This window comes from Dendrobates tinctorius, unplaced genomic scaffold, assembly GCF_039654945.1.
Source record: "Dendrobates tinctorius isolate UK_male_01 unplaced genomic scaffold, ASM3965494v1 ptg000004l, whole genome shotgun sequence".
Lineage (NCBI taxonomy): Eukaryota > Metazoa > Chordata > Amphibia > Anura > Dendrobatidae > Dendrobates > Dendrobates tinctorius.
In genome coordinates, this window is record NW_027361672.1 from 33,542,639 (window position 1) to 33,559,512 (window position 16,874).

Genomic DNA, 16,874 nt, shown 5'->3' on the forward strand with positions numbered 1-16,874 from the left:
CAGTTCTTCAACTGCAGCAGAGGGCGCGCAGGAGCAGCAAGGACAAGTTTGGGTGGCTAGGCGGCGTGTAAGTATACCTGACTGATTGTACTCTGTTTATTGTATCCTGACTGTACTATTCTTGCCTGTTCATTTTTTCACTTTGCTTATTTCTATACCTTTTTGGTCTTGACTACTGTCCTTTTTTCCTTGACTTTACTTATTCTTGCCTGTTTTCTGTCTCTGTTGTTTTCTTTCTTTTCCTTTTTTAATCTCTTCAACATTAATGTCCTTCTTTCTTTTCTTGGTTTCAGTACGTGATGATGACCTCATTGATAATGACATCCTCATATCCCTGGTCCATGAGCAAGTCCCGTTGTTGGACACCCGTGTTCCGCAGCACTCGGACAACGTATGGATCTGGCAACTATGGAATGAGGTGGCCCAAGCGATGATGGATGGATGGGACAATGCCCCAGATCTGGTCCACAAGGCATTTCGAAAGTATTGCAATGCTGTGTGATGCAGCAGTGACCTTTGCCGGGATCACACAACTGTGTGTAATGCAAGAAACTCCTGAGAGTTTCTCTCATCACACACAGTTGTGTTCCCGGCCAAAAGTGCATTGTCTAACCATTTTTTTTTTACAGTGCTCAATGTCAAAACACGTTGGCGTTCGATGAAGGATCGCTTCAACAAGGACCTTTGTCAGGAAAACCGGGTTCCCAGTGGTTCTGGAGCAAGGATCAGAAAATAGAAGTACCACCGCATGCTGACATTTTTTAGATCGGTCCTTGCCCAGAGAACGTAAGTATTTTTGTGGTCTATTGGATTGTGTTGTATTGCCTGATCTGTATTTTTCTATTCCACAGGAGTTGGCGTTTTTACTATTGTAAATGTTTGGTACTAATATTTTTGTTTTCAGTTCACAGCACCTGGAGCAGCACCCTTGAGCCTGGTTCTGGAGCGGTCCTTCATCAAACAGCCATGGACCCGTCCCAGCCATCCACCATCGAAGCAGCAAGTGGGCCGACAACACAGACTGGAGACCAGGAAGCTGGTCCATCAGGTGTTCCCCTGTCCCAGGCCTCTGCCATTTTTTTTTCGGCGTATCCCCGCCAGCAGCAGAAGGCCTCGGACAAGACACTCATGCCCGAGTTTTTGCACTTGAGCTCGATCTTTCATGATGGACTCACGGCGATGGGAGACAGACTGGATAATGTCTTCAACCTTATGAAGACACTTATCCAGGATGTCAACCGAAGCCTTGACCAAGTGAAAGCCGACCTCCAAAGGCCAGCACATCACTTTTTCAATCAAATTGAACAGGGCATGTCGGAACACCTTACTCCTGATCTCCAGTTGAATATCATGCTGGCCTGCAATGCTGTTTATGTGCAGGCTATGCAGCAGAGTCGGTATTTTCAGCAGTCAGTGGTGGCATTTCCACCTGTGCCATCACTGACACGCTTGACCTCAATGCCGAGCTCTGCTGTATACCACTGCATGGCCACCACCATTCCAAGCCCTGCCAGACACCACTAGTGCGCCACCACCATGCCAACTGCTGTTGGACAGCCCACCGCTGATACCATACTGGGGTTAGGGTGGATGGGGGGAGGGTAGGGGATTTAGGATGTAAGTACAGTTATATCGCCTGTCAGGTTGAACATGGTTTATATTATATGCTAAAGTTAAATGTATTGTCAAAGTTTCATGCTGACAATTTTTAAATAAAAATCATCTGATTTAAAAAAAAAAGTGCTGCTCCTGCTTGGACATCCTCCACCACCACTAGCATGCAGCAACTGTACCCAGACCCTGGCAGGACATCCTCCACCACCACCAACATGCAGCAGCAGCACCCGGACCCTGCTTGGACATCCTCCACCACCACCAGCATGCAGCAGCAGCACCCGGACCCTGCTTGGACATCTTCCACCACCACCAGCATGCAGCAGCACCTGGACCCTGCTTGGACATCCTCCACCACCACCAGCATGCAGCAGCACCCGAACCCTGCTTGGACATCCTCCACAACTGCCACCACAACCAGCATGCATCAACCGGCCTTCAGCACCATGTCACAGCAGCAGCAACACCCGGATCCTGCCAGGCTGTCCACCAGGACCAGGCCGCAGGAAGACAACACACCCAGGCTCCCCAGAAACCAGTGCAGATCCCAACAAAAGAGGAAAAAACCCTAGGACTCTTTCACTCCCTCCCCCCTCACCTCCCAATGTTTGTCTGTCCCTTCCAGTGTGTCTCTCCTGTCGCATGCCTCCAGTACCATCCATGACCTCCCTGACTCCACTAGTTTGATTGCCCCTTCTCCTGCAACCCCTGCATCGTCTTTACCCAGCCAGGTGTCCCAACTCAACACCCCCCGGTTACATCACTCTACCCCCAGCCGCCGCAGTTAATTTTTTATTTTTGTAAATAAATTTATTGTTTTTTTGCCCCAATACTGTTTGGTAATTTGTGTATTTCGCAGCCGGCAACCATGCGCTGTATAAACACTATGCTGTACACTTTAAGTATTTGACACCACATAGTTCCAGGAGTGACACAGCTTGAAAACTGAAGCTTTTCTTCTTGTATCTGTGGAGCTATGAGTTGTCAAAAACTAATATGACTTGTATTTTCTCCAGCATTTCTTCAGTCTGCTTAATGTATGTGATGCAGACTGAAGAGACAATGGAGGTAATACAAGGCATATCTATACTCAACTGGCCAGCTGTCAAAAATAGTGAATTCAGGATGCACAAAACACAGCATCCTGAACTAACTATTTTTGACACCTGGCCTGGTGAGTGTAGATATGCCTTGTATTACCTCCATTGTCTCATCAGTCTACGTAATGTATATAAAACAGACTGAAGAAACAATGGAGGTCATACAAGGCATATCTATACTCACCTGAACAGTTGTCAGAAATTATGAATTCATGATGCTGGGTTTTTAAGCATCATGAAATCACTATTTCTGACACATGACCTGGTGAATATATAAATTGTCTCTTCAGTCTACGTTATCTATTTAAAACAGACTGAAGAATCGATGGAGGTCAACCAAAGCATATCTTTACTCACCAGGCCATGTGTCAGAAATAGTGAGTTCATGATGCTTAAAATCCCAGCATTATGAATTCACTATTTCTGACACCTGTTCAGGTGAGTATAGATATGCATTCTATGACCTCCATCATCTCTTCAGTCTGTTAATGTATGTGATGCAGACTGAAGAGACAATGGAGGTAATACAAGGCATATCTATACTCAACTGGCCAGCTGTCAAAAATAGTGAATTCAGGATGCACAAAACACAGCATCCTGAACTAACTATTTTTGACACCTGGCCTGGTGAGTGTAGATATGCCTTGTATTACCTCCATTGTCTCATCAGTCTACGTAATGTATATAAAACAGACTGAAGAAACAATGGAGGTCATACAAGGCATATCTATACTCACCTGAACAGTTGTCAGAAATTATGAATTCATGATGCTGGGTTTTTAAGCATCATGAACTCACTATTTCTGACACATGACCTGGTGAATATATAAATTGTCTCTTCAGTCTACGTTATCTATTTAAAACAGACTGAAGAATCGATGGAGGTCAACCAAAGCATATCTTTACTCACCAGGCCATGTGTCAGAAATAGTGAGTTCATGATGCTTAAAATCCCAGCATTATGAATTCACTATTTCTGACACCTGTTCAGGTGAGTATAGATATGCATTCTATGACCTCCATCATCTCTTCAGTCTGTTTTAAATAGATTATGCAAACTTAAGAGACAATGGAGGTAATACAAGGCATATCTATACTCAACTGGCCAGCTGTCAGAAATAGTGAGTTCAGGATGCTGGGTTTGGTGTATCCTGAATTCACTATTTCTGACAGCTGGCCAGGTGAGTATAGATATGTTTTGTATTACCTCCAGCACCTCTTCAGTTTACATAATCTATTTGACGCAGACTGAAGAGATGATGCAGGTCAAACAATGCATATCTATACTCACCTGGACAGGTGTAATAAATAGTGAATTCATGATGCTGGGTTTTTGTGCATCATGAACTCACTATTTCTGACACATGGCATGGTAAGTATAGATATGCCTTGTATTATACCTCCATCGTCTCTTCAGTCTGCGTCCAATAAATACTGCAGAAGAGACACAGGATATAATGACGTCAACTACCATACCACTCACATAATAAGTGGTTTTGAGAGGAAAGACATAGGAGACTCGGTACAGGTATAAAAAAAATGTTATTTATTGACAACAAACATTAGAAACATTTTAAACATAACTGGTACATACCCAAACCCAACAGAACATTTTACACCATATCATCTTGCCATGCCACACTTCCGATGTCAGAAACAAAGTATGCAGCAAATTGGTTTCTCATGTGGGCAACTTCAACTGTTGACCGCAGAGGGTGATGCTGGTAATCTGGCAATGGGTTTCCAACTGGTTCATTTAGTTCAATCTTGGGTCGTTCCTTAGCCATTATGTAATTGTGGAGAACCACACAGGCTTTGACCACCTCATCGACTGTCTCCATTTTAGAATAATGGCTGTCCCAATAATGCGCCATTTGGAGATAAGAATCCCAAAGGAACACTCAACTGTTCTTCAGGCCCTGGTCAGTCTGTAGTTAAAAATCCTTTTACTGTCGTTCAAGTCCCGACTGGAATATGGCTTCAGTAGGTTTTCACACATCTGAAAGGCCTCATCCCCAACCATAACAAATGGCATCAGTGGGCCTTGAGTGTTGGGGAGAGGTTGTGGCAGGGGTAAATTAAATTTTTTTCCATACAAGCGTCTGCCCATATCAGAGTTTTTAAAAGTCTGGGAGTCATTGCCACGGCCAAAAGCTCCAATGTCCACGGCGAGAAAGTGACAGTCCGCATCTGCTATGGCCATGAGCACTACAGAAAAATATTTTTTGTAATTAAAGTACTCCGATCTGGTTCTGGTGGGTTTGGTAATCCGTATGTGCTTTCCATTCACGGCTCCCAAACAGTTGGGGAAATTACACACTCGCCAGAATTTGTAGCCAATTTCCATCCACATTTCCACTGTGGGTAGGGGGATAAATTCATCCCAGAGAACTTTCCACAAAACCCAGCAGGTGTCCGCAACAATTCCAGAAAGGGTGGAAATTCGTATCCAGTACTGAAAATGGAGCGATGAAAGTGTCTCTCTAGCCAGGAATCTGCCAGACAGAGAAAGAAAAAAATTAAGAAGCTAAACAGCTAAAGTTGAAAAAAATTTATATAAGGTAGAACAATAATAATTATGACAAGCGTTTGTTTAGAATTATTACGTACCTTAATGTGACCAGGAGACGTTCCTCAGCAGGAATCACTCTACGGAGCTGGGTGTCCTGTCTTTGGATGGCTCCTTGGACACGACAAAGCAAATCCCGGAAGGTCTCTTGAGACATCCTGGTATAATCCAGAAATTTCGCCGGGTTGGCATTGAGCTCGCTGTATAGGGTGTGGTAGGCTCCACGGCTCTCTCAGACTTCAATAATGGGGTGTCTCCAATAACGCCGATGCCATCTTCTCCGTCTCTCTATTTCTTTGTTGCTCACAAGCAAACGCATAGGCAAGAAACAGCTTTATACTTAAATGCAGGTTGAAATAAAAGCTCTCCATGCGAAGATCCATCATGACACAGGATACAGGAGCTAAATCTGAAGATTTCAGCTGTCAAAGGGTCTATATAAAGATATCCCATAAGACATGCCCACTGTTGTCCCATTTGTGGTGTCTGTTTATCTAGTTTTTTCTCCTGTAAAATTTTCCACAATGCGCAAAAAAAAACGCAAACGCTTGCAAAACGCATGCAAAAGCAGGCAAATGCTGCGTTTTTTGACTGCATGCGTAAGCTACTGCGTCTAAAATCCGCAGTGCTTGCACACGTTTGCATGAGGTTTTTTGTGCGTTTGAGGTTGCAGAAGATACGCTGCGGATTCAACCGCAAATGTGAACCTAGCCTTACATTGGCTTCTCAAGAAAAAAAATATTTTTTTTCCATCAACAGTACATTATGTTATTGTTAAAAAAAACGCCAATATGAAACATCAAGTCCACATGAAATGATTGTTCCAAATGAGGTGTCATGTGTGTCCTTGCACATAACAAAATGCATGTGGCTCCATTAAATAAGGACCGTTAGTTTACAGATGAGCACATTTATTTGTTCTCCTCAAGTTTCACAAAAATTTGAAATTTCTAGAAGCCAAATGTGTTATCCCTAAGAATGTCCTTACAAGGAGCCACTACTCTAGGCCCACAGTTAAATTGAACTGGGGAATTACTTGGAGGGGGACATTTTCATGTGATGATTGCAATATTTGCCAATTTATGCATCCCACACATAAAATCTTTGCCAACCCTTCAAACGCTAAGCAGCGCCCATTAAAATCATACATAAACTGCAAAACCAAATGTATGGTATATGTGATTGTATGCCCTTGCGAACAGGTCTATGTTGGACAGACTTCTCAGGAATTGAGGAAGAGAATCCAAAAACACCTCTGTATGATCAATCTGGCCTCCAGCGATCTTTGTAATTTTCCATATATACGTACAGTTGTGGCCAAAAGTATTGACACCCCTGCAATTCTGTCAGATAATACTCAGTTTCATCCTGAAAATGATTGCAAACACAAATTCTTTGGTATTATTATCTTCATTTAATATATGTGGGGTCTTCTTTCTGTGCTTCCATGCACTTATCATTTGGTTCTGCATGGTGGGTATATTTTATTTGGACCACCGCCATCTATGATTGGCCTCCGCCATGCCTATGTAAATGGTCGATATACATAGGCCCTAGACTGCACTATATGGGTCCTTTAATTCTACATGGGCTGCTTTTTCCTCAGAGGGACCAGGCTTACTGTTTCCACTCCTTTACTAAACTATTTCAGTACCCTACAATTTATAGCTGAGGCCTCCTTACCAATTTGCACAGACAGATAATTATGTATATTTACTTATTCTCTTCTTTATGGTGTGTTATGCGCTTTTTCATTACCATCTCTTACTAATTCTTCAGCCCCAGTGCCCGGACACAACAAATTTACATGCATAAAACTGTATATTTCTCTTGCTTATGGGACTACTCTCTTGGTGCCAGTGGTGCTACTCATATCTTTGTCTGGATGACACAATCCGGACTGGGATATGAATTGTTCCACACACTACCCAAGTATGCCTCTAGATGTCTTCTGTCGCACATGCGCCCGACTGTACCTTCCTCTACACATGTGCTGCATTACTGTGCTTGATTGAGCGCAGCATACTCAGCTATGCAGGCATAGTCACAACTTCAGGGCATGGATTCTGCTCTCATCCATGTGGATCTTACATCCTAGCTTCCATACGGCAGTCACATACCTGACACGGTGATACTCGTGGGGCTCTGCTCCTGATCCCTATATGCCACTCGCTTTGCACTCCTCCTTACCTTGCAGCCTAGGTATCAGTAGGTATGACTCTGTCATCCCTTCTTTATACGTTATTACTACAATTATTCTAGGACCTGGGTTATGTCCTTTTGATTTATTTCGGCAACCACTGTCCCAGTGTTGCGTGCATACCCTGCTTTTCTCCAGATGGTTTTCTAGGAGCACACATCGATTCTCATGTGTGAGCTTTGATCTCCGAGCATGGATTTGGATTCATATCTGGCCTCTTTTGGCTTGTCATGTTATTACTATTCTGTACTGGATGATTCAGGGTGCTATTATAACCTACATGTTGCATGGTTCTATTTTGACTTTAATATGCAGAGTTTGTAGGTCATTTTGGAGTGCTTATTATGGTATTGTAATATATTATTATATATAGGGCTTTGACTTGGGGTTTTTTGTATTGGTTTTAATTGATTTTATTTGTATGTTTACCCCCTTTCTCTTTCTCATGTTAATAAAGTTTGAGTATTATTATGTATTTCTGAGTGTGTGCAAAATTTGTACTTCTTTTTCTTCTTTTGTTCCCTTGATAAAGAAACCCCACATGCATAAAAACAGACTGTAAGGAAAAAGTGTGGGGACTTCCAGCTTTACTTTAACATAGGTAAGTGGCAGACTTCATTTATGATACACTACTGGTATTCATTTTGGGACATATGTGGAAGCCTGGGCATTATACTTTTTCCTAGGTTAACTGGATACTACTTACCGTATGCTGGCACACATGTTACCAGCATTCTTTCCCTTATTCTTCCACGTCCGTTATTATGCATGTGGAGTTTCTCCACCAGGTCTATTACTGGATTTTGTTACATGAGGTTTTCTCTTCCCATATATGATATCATTTTTGATTGATCCTATGTGTTCCCCCTTTGCCTCATAAATTTACTGATGTTGATGTTTTAAGTGAATTTTCAAGAAAGTGTCATATTTTATCTTTCTTTCTGTGGTTTATGTGGTTTAGGAGTACTCCACTTTTGCATTCTCGTCATAATGGGGGAATGGCACTATTTTGAATAGATTCAAGACAATTATAAAATCATAATGTGCATGTGGAATATTTGGTTTAAAATTGCCAAAAGGGTAAAATTTCCAAAATGGGGTCACTTAAGGGGGGAATTCTTTTTTTCTAGCAATTAGGGGCTCTGTATATGGAGTCTGCAAAGTATTCTAGGAAAATCTATGCTCCAAGAGGAAAATAGAGCTCTGTTCCTCCCGAGTCTCACCGTGTGGCTAAGCAGTACTGTACAGCAATATATAGCACATTTCTACATTCAGCAGAAATTGTGGGACAAATTTTGGCGCCATATTTAATGATTTACCAGTATAAAAAATGTAAAATTTGGGGCTAATACACAATCTTGTGGGGTTCTGCTGTTCTGCCACCTCAGGGGCCCAGCCAATTTGACATGGCACCCTCAAACCAGTGCAGCAAAATATGCACTGTAATATGATGCTCCTTCTCTTCTGAGCTTTGCACTATGCCATAAAAGTAGTTTTCCACCACAAATGGGGTATCATTGTATTTTGGGGTCCATTTTCTCCTGTTACCCTTGTGAAAATATAAAATTCGGTGCTAAAAACATTTTCATGGGAAAAATTAGATTTTTTTTAACTTTCACTACTCAACATTATAAACTTCTGTGAATCACCTGGCATTCGCTAATTATTCCAGCAAATTTTACATGCAAAAAGTCAAATGGCACTCCTTTCCTTCCAAACCCTGCCGTGCACCCAAAAGGTAGTTTCCTTTACATATTGGGTATCAGTGTACTCAGGAGAATTGTACAACAAATTTTATGAAAATTTGTAGCTAAAAAAAATTTTGTGGGGAAAAATTTGATTTTTTTATTTTCACGGCTCAACATTATAAACTTCTGTGAAACACCTGGCATTCACTAATTATTCCAGCAAATTTTACATGCAAAGTCAAATGGCACTCCTTTCCTTCCAAACCCTGCCGCGCACCCAAACGGTAGTTTCCTTTACATATTGGGTATCAGTGTACTCAGGAGAATTGTACAACAAATTTTATGAAAATTTGTAGCTAAAAAAAATTTTGTGGGGAAAAATTTGATTTTTTTATTTTCACGGCTCAACATTATAAACTTCTGTGAAACACCTGGCATTCACTAATTATTCCAGCAAATTTTACATGCAAAAAGTCAAATGGCACTCTTTTCCTTCCAAACCCTGCCGCGCACCCAAACGGTAGTTTCCTTTACATATTGGGTATCAGTGTACTCAGGAGAATTGTACAACAAATTTTATGAAAATTTGTAGCTAAAAAAAATTTTGTGGGGAAAAATTTGATTTTTTTATTTTCACGGCTCAACATTATAAACTTCTGTGAAACACCTTGGGGTTCAAGGTTCTCAGTACACTTCTAAATAAGTTCTCTGAGTCATCTGGTTTCCTAAATTGAGTCATTTGTCAGGAGTTTCCATTGTTTAGACACATCAGGGGCTCTCCAAATGTAACATGGTATTCTCTAATTATGCCAGCAAATATTAGATTCAAAAAGTCAAATGGCGCTCCTTCCCTTTCAAGCCCTGTCATGCACCCAAACAGTGGTTTTCTCCCACATATGGGGTATAGGCATGCTTAGAAGAAATTTCATAAAAAATTGTATGGTGCAATTTCTCTGGTTAACCTTATGAAAATGCAAAATTTGAAGTTAAAATCCATTTTTGTGGAAAAAATGTGGTTTTATTATTTTCACGGCTCAACGTTATAAACTTCTGTGAAGCACCTGGGGGTTCAAGGTGCTCTATACACATCTAGATAAGTTCCTAGAGGAATCTAGCTTCCAAAATAGTGTTACTTATGCGGGGTTTCCACTGTTTAGGCACATCAGAGGCTCTCCAAACGTGACATGGCGTTCGCTAATTATGCTAGCAAATTTTACATTTAAAAAATCAAATGGCGCTCCTTCCCTTCCAAGGTCTGACGTGCACCCAAACAGTGGTTTTCCCCCACATTTGCTATTTTCTCCCATTACCCTTGTGAAAGTTAAAAAAATTGGGTTTAAAGAAACATTTTTGTGAAAAAGTGTAAATGTTTTTTATTTCCTTCCACATTCCATTAATTCCTGTGAAGCACCTGAAAGGTTAATAAACTTCCCGAATGTGGCTTTGAGCACCTTGATGAGTGCAGTTTTTAGAATGACATCACTTTTGGGAATTTTTTGTCATATAGGCTTCTCAAAGTCACTTCAAATGTAATGTGAGCTTAAAAAAATAGTTTTTTAAATTTTGTTGTAAAAATGAGAAATCGCAGGTCAACTTTTAACCCTAACAACTTCCTAACAAGAAATTATGTTTCAAAATTTGTGCTGATGTAAAGTAGACATGTGTGAAATGTTATTTATTAACTATTTTGTGTGACATGACTCTTTGATTTAAGGGCATAAAAATTAAACGTTTGAGAATTGCTACATTTTCAAAATTTTTGCCAACTTTCCAATTTTGTCACAGACAAACATAAGTTATATCATGAAGTGCAATTTGTAAGGAAAAAACATTCTCAGAATCAGTGGGATCCATTGAAGTGTTCAAAAGTTATGACTTCATAAATTGACAGTGGTCAGAATTGAAAAAATTGGCCTGGTCAGGAAGATGAAAACAGGCTTTTGGGTTAAGGGGTTAAAATAATGCATAAACCAGTTCAGCATTAGCAAAACAAACAGTCTTTTTGGTCTAAAGGGAAAACAAAAGCATAACTTTTGACACAGTCAGTGTTGCTGCGTGGATTCACCCGCTGATGAACAAACAACAAAAAAGTTCAGCTTTCCTAATCATGAAAACACAGCTCTGGAGCTTGCACCTCCAGATAAACCCAACATGGAATGAGCAAGAAGCTTGTGTATTTATCCTCTGGACTCCATCAACTGTACAGCTGTTCATTCACCTTAGCCCTAAACATGGTCGATTAACCTTTCTCAGCACTTAGTGTGCTGGAGCAGTTTCCTAGGTTCATATCATTGAAGCTAACAACCGTAGTGATACATATCTTTCCATCAGTATTTTGCCAATCGCTTTGTCACACCAGGTTTAACTGTGTGTAGAGGCCTAGTCGCTTTAAGAACCAAAACTGCAACGAAAGATCAAAATATCCATGAACAACATATGTGTGCGTGTTTATTAGTTTCTAAACAAGTAATAGATTGACATTTCAACTCTATATTTCATCATAATTATCACTATAATATCCCACATCATCCCGTCAGCCAGAGCCACTGGACAACTACCCTTAATAACCAACATCTTCCTGTCAGCCAGAGCTACGGGACTACTACCCCTAATATCCCACATCATCCCGTCAGTCAGAGCCACCTTACTACTACCCCTAATATCCTACATCACCCTGTCAGAGCTACCGGACTACTACCCCTAATATCCCACATCATCCTGTCAGAGCCACCGGAATATTACCCCTAATATCCCACATCATCCCGTCAGAGTCACCGGACTACCACCCCTAATATCCCACATCATCCCACCAGCCAGAGCAACTGGATTACTACCCCTAATATTCCACATCATCCCGTCAGAGCCACCGGACTACTACCCCTAATATCCCACTTCATCCCATCAGCCAGAGCAACCGGGTTACAACCCCTAATATTCCACATCATCCCGTGAGAGCCACTGGACTACTACCCATAGTATCCCACATCATCCCATAAGCCAGAGCCACTGGACTACTACCCCTAATATCCCACATCATTCCATTAGAGCCACCGAACTAATACCACTAATATCCCACATCATCCCGTCAGAGCCACCGGACTACTACCCCATATATCCCACATCATCTCATCAGCCAAAGCCACTGGACTACTACCCCTAATATCCCACATCATCCCATTAGAGCCACCAGACTAATACCACTAATATCCCACATCATCCCATCAGAGCCACTGGACTACTACCACTAGTATCCCACATCATCCTGTCAGCCAGAGCCACGGGACTACTACCCCTAATATCCCACATCATCCTGTCAGCCAGAACTACCGGACTACTACCACCAATGTCCCACATCATCCCATCAGAGCCACCGGACTGCTACCCCAAATATGTCACATCATCCCCTCAGCCTGAGGTCAGAACCAGAGCGCTGAGTGGAACAGTCCTAACTTCCATATCGGGTATCCCTTTAAGAGAGTCCTGGGGTCAGAAACAGAGCGCTGAGTAGATTTTCCCTGACTTCCATACCAATGATCCCTTTAATAGAAGCCTGGGGTCAGAATCAGAGCACTGAGGGATTTGCCCAAACTTCCATAACGGAGATCCCTTTAAGAGAGGCCTGGGGTCAGTACCAAAGCACAGAGTGGATTTGCCCTCACTTCAATACCAGGGATCTCTTTAAAAGGGGCCTGGGGTCAGAACCAGAGCGAAGAGTGGATTTTCCCTCACTTCCATACCTGGGATCCCTTTAGGAGGGGTCTGGGGTCAGATCCAGAGTGCAGAGTGGATTTGCCCCTCACTTCCATATCGGGGATCCCTTTAAGAGGGGTCTGGGGTCAGAACCAGAGTGCTGAGTGGAATTGCCATCACTTCCATACCAGGGATCCCTTTAATAGAGCCTGGGATCAGAATCAGAGTGCTGAGGGATTTGCCCTGACTTCCATACCAATGATCCCTTTAATAGAAATCTGGGGTCAGAATTACAGCACTGAGGGATTTGCCCTAACTTCCATACCGGAGATCCCTTTAAGAGGGAAGATGTGCCTATGGGACTATGGAATGGAGGATGTGTGATGGGTATAAGGTCAGGGAGGGGATGATTCATTTCTGTCATGTACTATCTGCTCCTTTCTGGGGGCAGACAATGGCTGGGAGCTTATGTTCCCGGGGATGCTAGATTTCTCCCACCGGGTCAGCTGAGGTGTTGTGGAGTGGGAAAACTCTTGCTCAAAGCAACCAAACATAGTTCAGCTTCTTTTAAACAGCTATGGTGAAATGAAAGATGCTTAGTGATTGGGTGGGGCTATGTGGAGTGGGCGTGGCCTATACAAACATGCATACACACATACATTCACTTTTATATATAGATTTATTATGTTTTGCTTAGATAGCGCCATCATATTCTGCAGCACTTTACATATATTATCATTGTCCCCATTGGGGCTCACAAGCTAGCTTCTCTATCACTATGTCTTTGGAGTGTGGTAGGAAATTGAAGAACATGGAAGAAACCCACACAAACACAGAGAGAACATACAAACTCCTTCTAGATGTTGTCTGTAGTGGGATTGGAACCCAGGGCTGCAAAGTGCTAACCACTGAACCACCATGCTGCCCAACCTCCATGCCAGTTACTCGCATAATCAGCACTTACATCTATTATTTTCTGATGGGTCACGTTTACTAAATACAGAGATAAGCTAATTAAAAAATGAAATAAATTAATTAGGATTTTATGTACATGAAGGGGTTAAACAAAAAAATTGAGATCTTCAAGAAGAGCAGTCAAATACTATTGAAAGTTCTGGGAACCTTTAGTGTCCACAATGTTCAGTTCAGCGCGGTTGCGTGACATTTCAGATAATTCAGATTATGTTCAGATACTTCTCTTTGTATTGCTAATGCGACTTGACATTTGACAGGGGAAAGACTCAACCAAATATTTCCCGTATTTGCTCATCGGATCAGAGATTTAAATAAAACTTACTGCTGCGATATCTTGCTCTCTATACTATCGTGTCTTTATCTCTCTATAGATTATAATGTATTTTGCGAACGACCGTCATTTCAGAATTGTTCATGTGGCTTCCCTAATTTCTTTCAAAGCCCCCCAAAATCTATTTAAGCCGTTTTTCCTTCTCTCTATACGAAAGTCTGGCTGTCAGAAGCATAAACACTTGCAATCATGCACTTCCAAGGATGCATGTGCTATCAAAAAGGGAGGTGTTAATTGCTGTGCTAATTACAACATGATTGTTTTGCACTTCTTTTGCACTTGCAGGTGATTAAATTTTTAACGAAGCATATTACTTGGCACTGTTAGCACAGTTAACACATTTTTTTTCTCCTTTATGCCTTGGGAGAAGTCCCGCACCACAGACCCTTCGCTGGCTGTAATGTGCTGTTGTGTTTGGAACAGGCCTCTGTTTAGTCTGTCGGTAGCAGTGCCCCAGCTTCCTGCTTGGGAGAAAAGCAGCAGCATATTATAATCATACCCAGCATGAACACACCAGCCAGATGCGAACGCTGAAATCACTAAGGTATTAGCTAAAAATTAGCCGGTGCTGCTGATGCCAGTCTCCCAGACTTCATTTAAAAACTACCACAACTCCAGCCGTTCAGACGGCGGCGTCTGATGACTCGAAAGCAAAAGTCGAGAAATGACAGCAAGTTTCATGTGATTTATATCTGCTTTACAGTGTCTGGTCCCAAGTGGACGAGAGCATGGGAACCTTGCATCTGTTACACGGGCAGACTTGTATGTCTGTGCTCCCACTGTGCAGCAAGCTGCATACATTGAGCACGAGGCGCAGATGCATGCACACACACCATCAAAACACAAGAACGTCAATGAATCAAAACTCTGCGGGGACTTGTGATGCCATCTCATTCTCCACCGCTCTACTCTAACCCATCAGATACGTTGGGTGGTGGCACCTTTATTGGCAGAAGCTAATATGCCCTCCGGCTTTTTTTGGTCTCTAGCTGTGCCTGCTGGAATAAAATGGAAGCTCGAAAATTCAGCGAGATAATATTAGTTACCATGCTGACAGCACTTGGCAGATTCAATCTACTGTAACCACCTACTGATTGGGACTCGTACCTATTAAATATAAAATCTTCCCAAATTAGTCTGCGGAGAAAAACAAAATTAAGACTAATGCACCATAAAATTTCACATTTCCGTCCGCGGAAATTATATTGATGCAATTTAAAGATGAAGATATTTATTTTCTAGCAATTGAATTTTAAATAGGTTATAATTAAAAGTGGCATCTTTTATTTTTTTATTTCATTTGCTGATGCGAAAAAAAAAAATAGCATCATCCACCAATGCGACAGAATGCAAATAAATGTGAGAGGGGTTGCAGAAATGTGGAAACACTCCATCAGCCCTTTACATTGCAGTTTTTCAATGTGACTTTTTTTTTTTTCCACAGCAGCTGTCACCGTTTGATTTCTATATGAATTGCTAGGGCGTAGTATAAGGTCAGCCACCTTTTATTCTCCCACACAGCACAGCATGTGTTCTCTGCTATAACACTCAAAGTATGACCGTGGCCGGGCAGCGTAATCAGAGCATGCTACTGAAAATTGGAGGATGAAAAGAGCAAAATATTAATTTAGGTTATAGGATTATAGGTCAGTCCTGACCTTACATTTAAATGACATGTGATTTTACACATACACACACACACACACACATATATACATATATATATATATATATATATAATTATATATATAATTTTAATTATTTATATTTGTATATAATATATTAATACCAATGAAAAAAATAGCAGTGATAATAATCCATAATGTCAGATCCTATGGCATGTGATTTTACACACACACACACACACACACACACACACACACACACACACACACACACATATAATTATATATATAATTTTAATTATTTATATTTGTATATAATATATTAATACCAATGATAAAAATAGCAGCGATAATAATTCATAATGTCAGATCCTGTGGCATGCGTTCTACATTTTGTTGTCATCTAAAATGCCTTGTTTGTTGACCAAGTTAATTCTGTTTTATAACTAGACAGTAGTTCTGCAGTTTAATATGGATTGCACAATTACACAAAGCACAGCATGGTCAATTTACATTGTTCAGGTCTGAAAAGTGCCCTTAGGGTTAAATACGTATCTGCAGTCCTAAAGATCAGACGCTCATCATATGAAATCTCCCACTGTCTTGAAAGGGTGTTTCCAGGATTTTTTTGCACTAATTAGAAATAATGCTGGTCTAATGATCGAACTATATTTTTGCCTCTAAAGTTATGACAATACTAATAGTGGCGGATTTTCAAAGTAGTCACATTAGTTAAAAAGACAGAAATGGCAATGAAATGCTCTTACTTGGGAGAAAATAATTGTAAAATGCTTAAAAGAAATTGCAAAGTCAAAAACGAATACATAGTCATGTAAGTCATGTTAAAGCTGATCTGTCACCAGATTTCACAATACCTACTGTACACTTTATTATATAGATCCCTTAGACCTGTAGAGAATGGTATACTTACTTTGAAAATCCATGTTAGAATGGCTGTATGAGCCTGATATTAAGGCCGGGTTCACACTACCGTGTGTGATGCGAGAAACACGCACGAGTCTCCAGCATCAACACCCGGCGCTACCACCGGCACTCAGGACCGGAGCTGCGGCTGCATAGAA

The 16,874-nt window shown here is 41.3% G+C and overlaps 1 pseudogene; it reads right to left on the reverse strand.

Annotated features, from left to right (window-relative positions):
- Positions 1-4,327: 4,327 nt before the first annotated feature.
- Positions 4,328-5,669, reverse strand: LOC141080920 (uncharacterized; annotated as a pseudogene).
- Between the last annotated feature and the right edge of the window lie 11,205 nt (positions 5,670-16,874).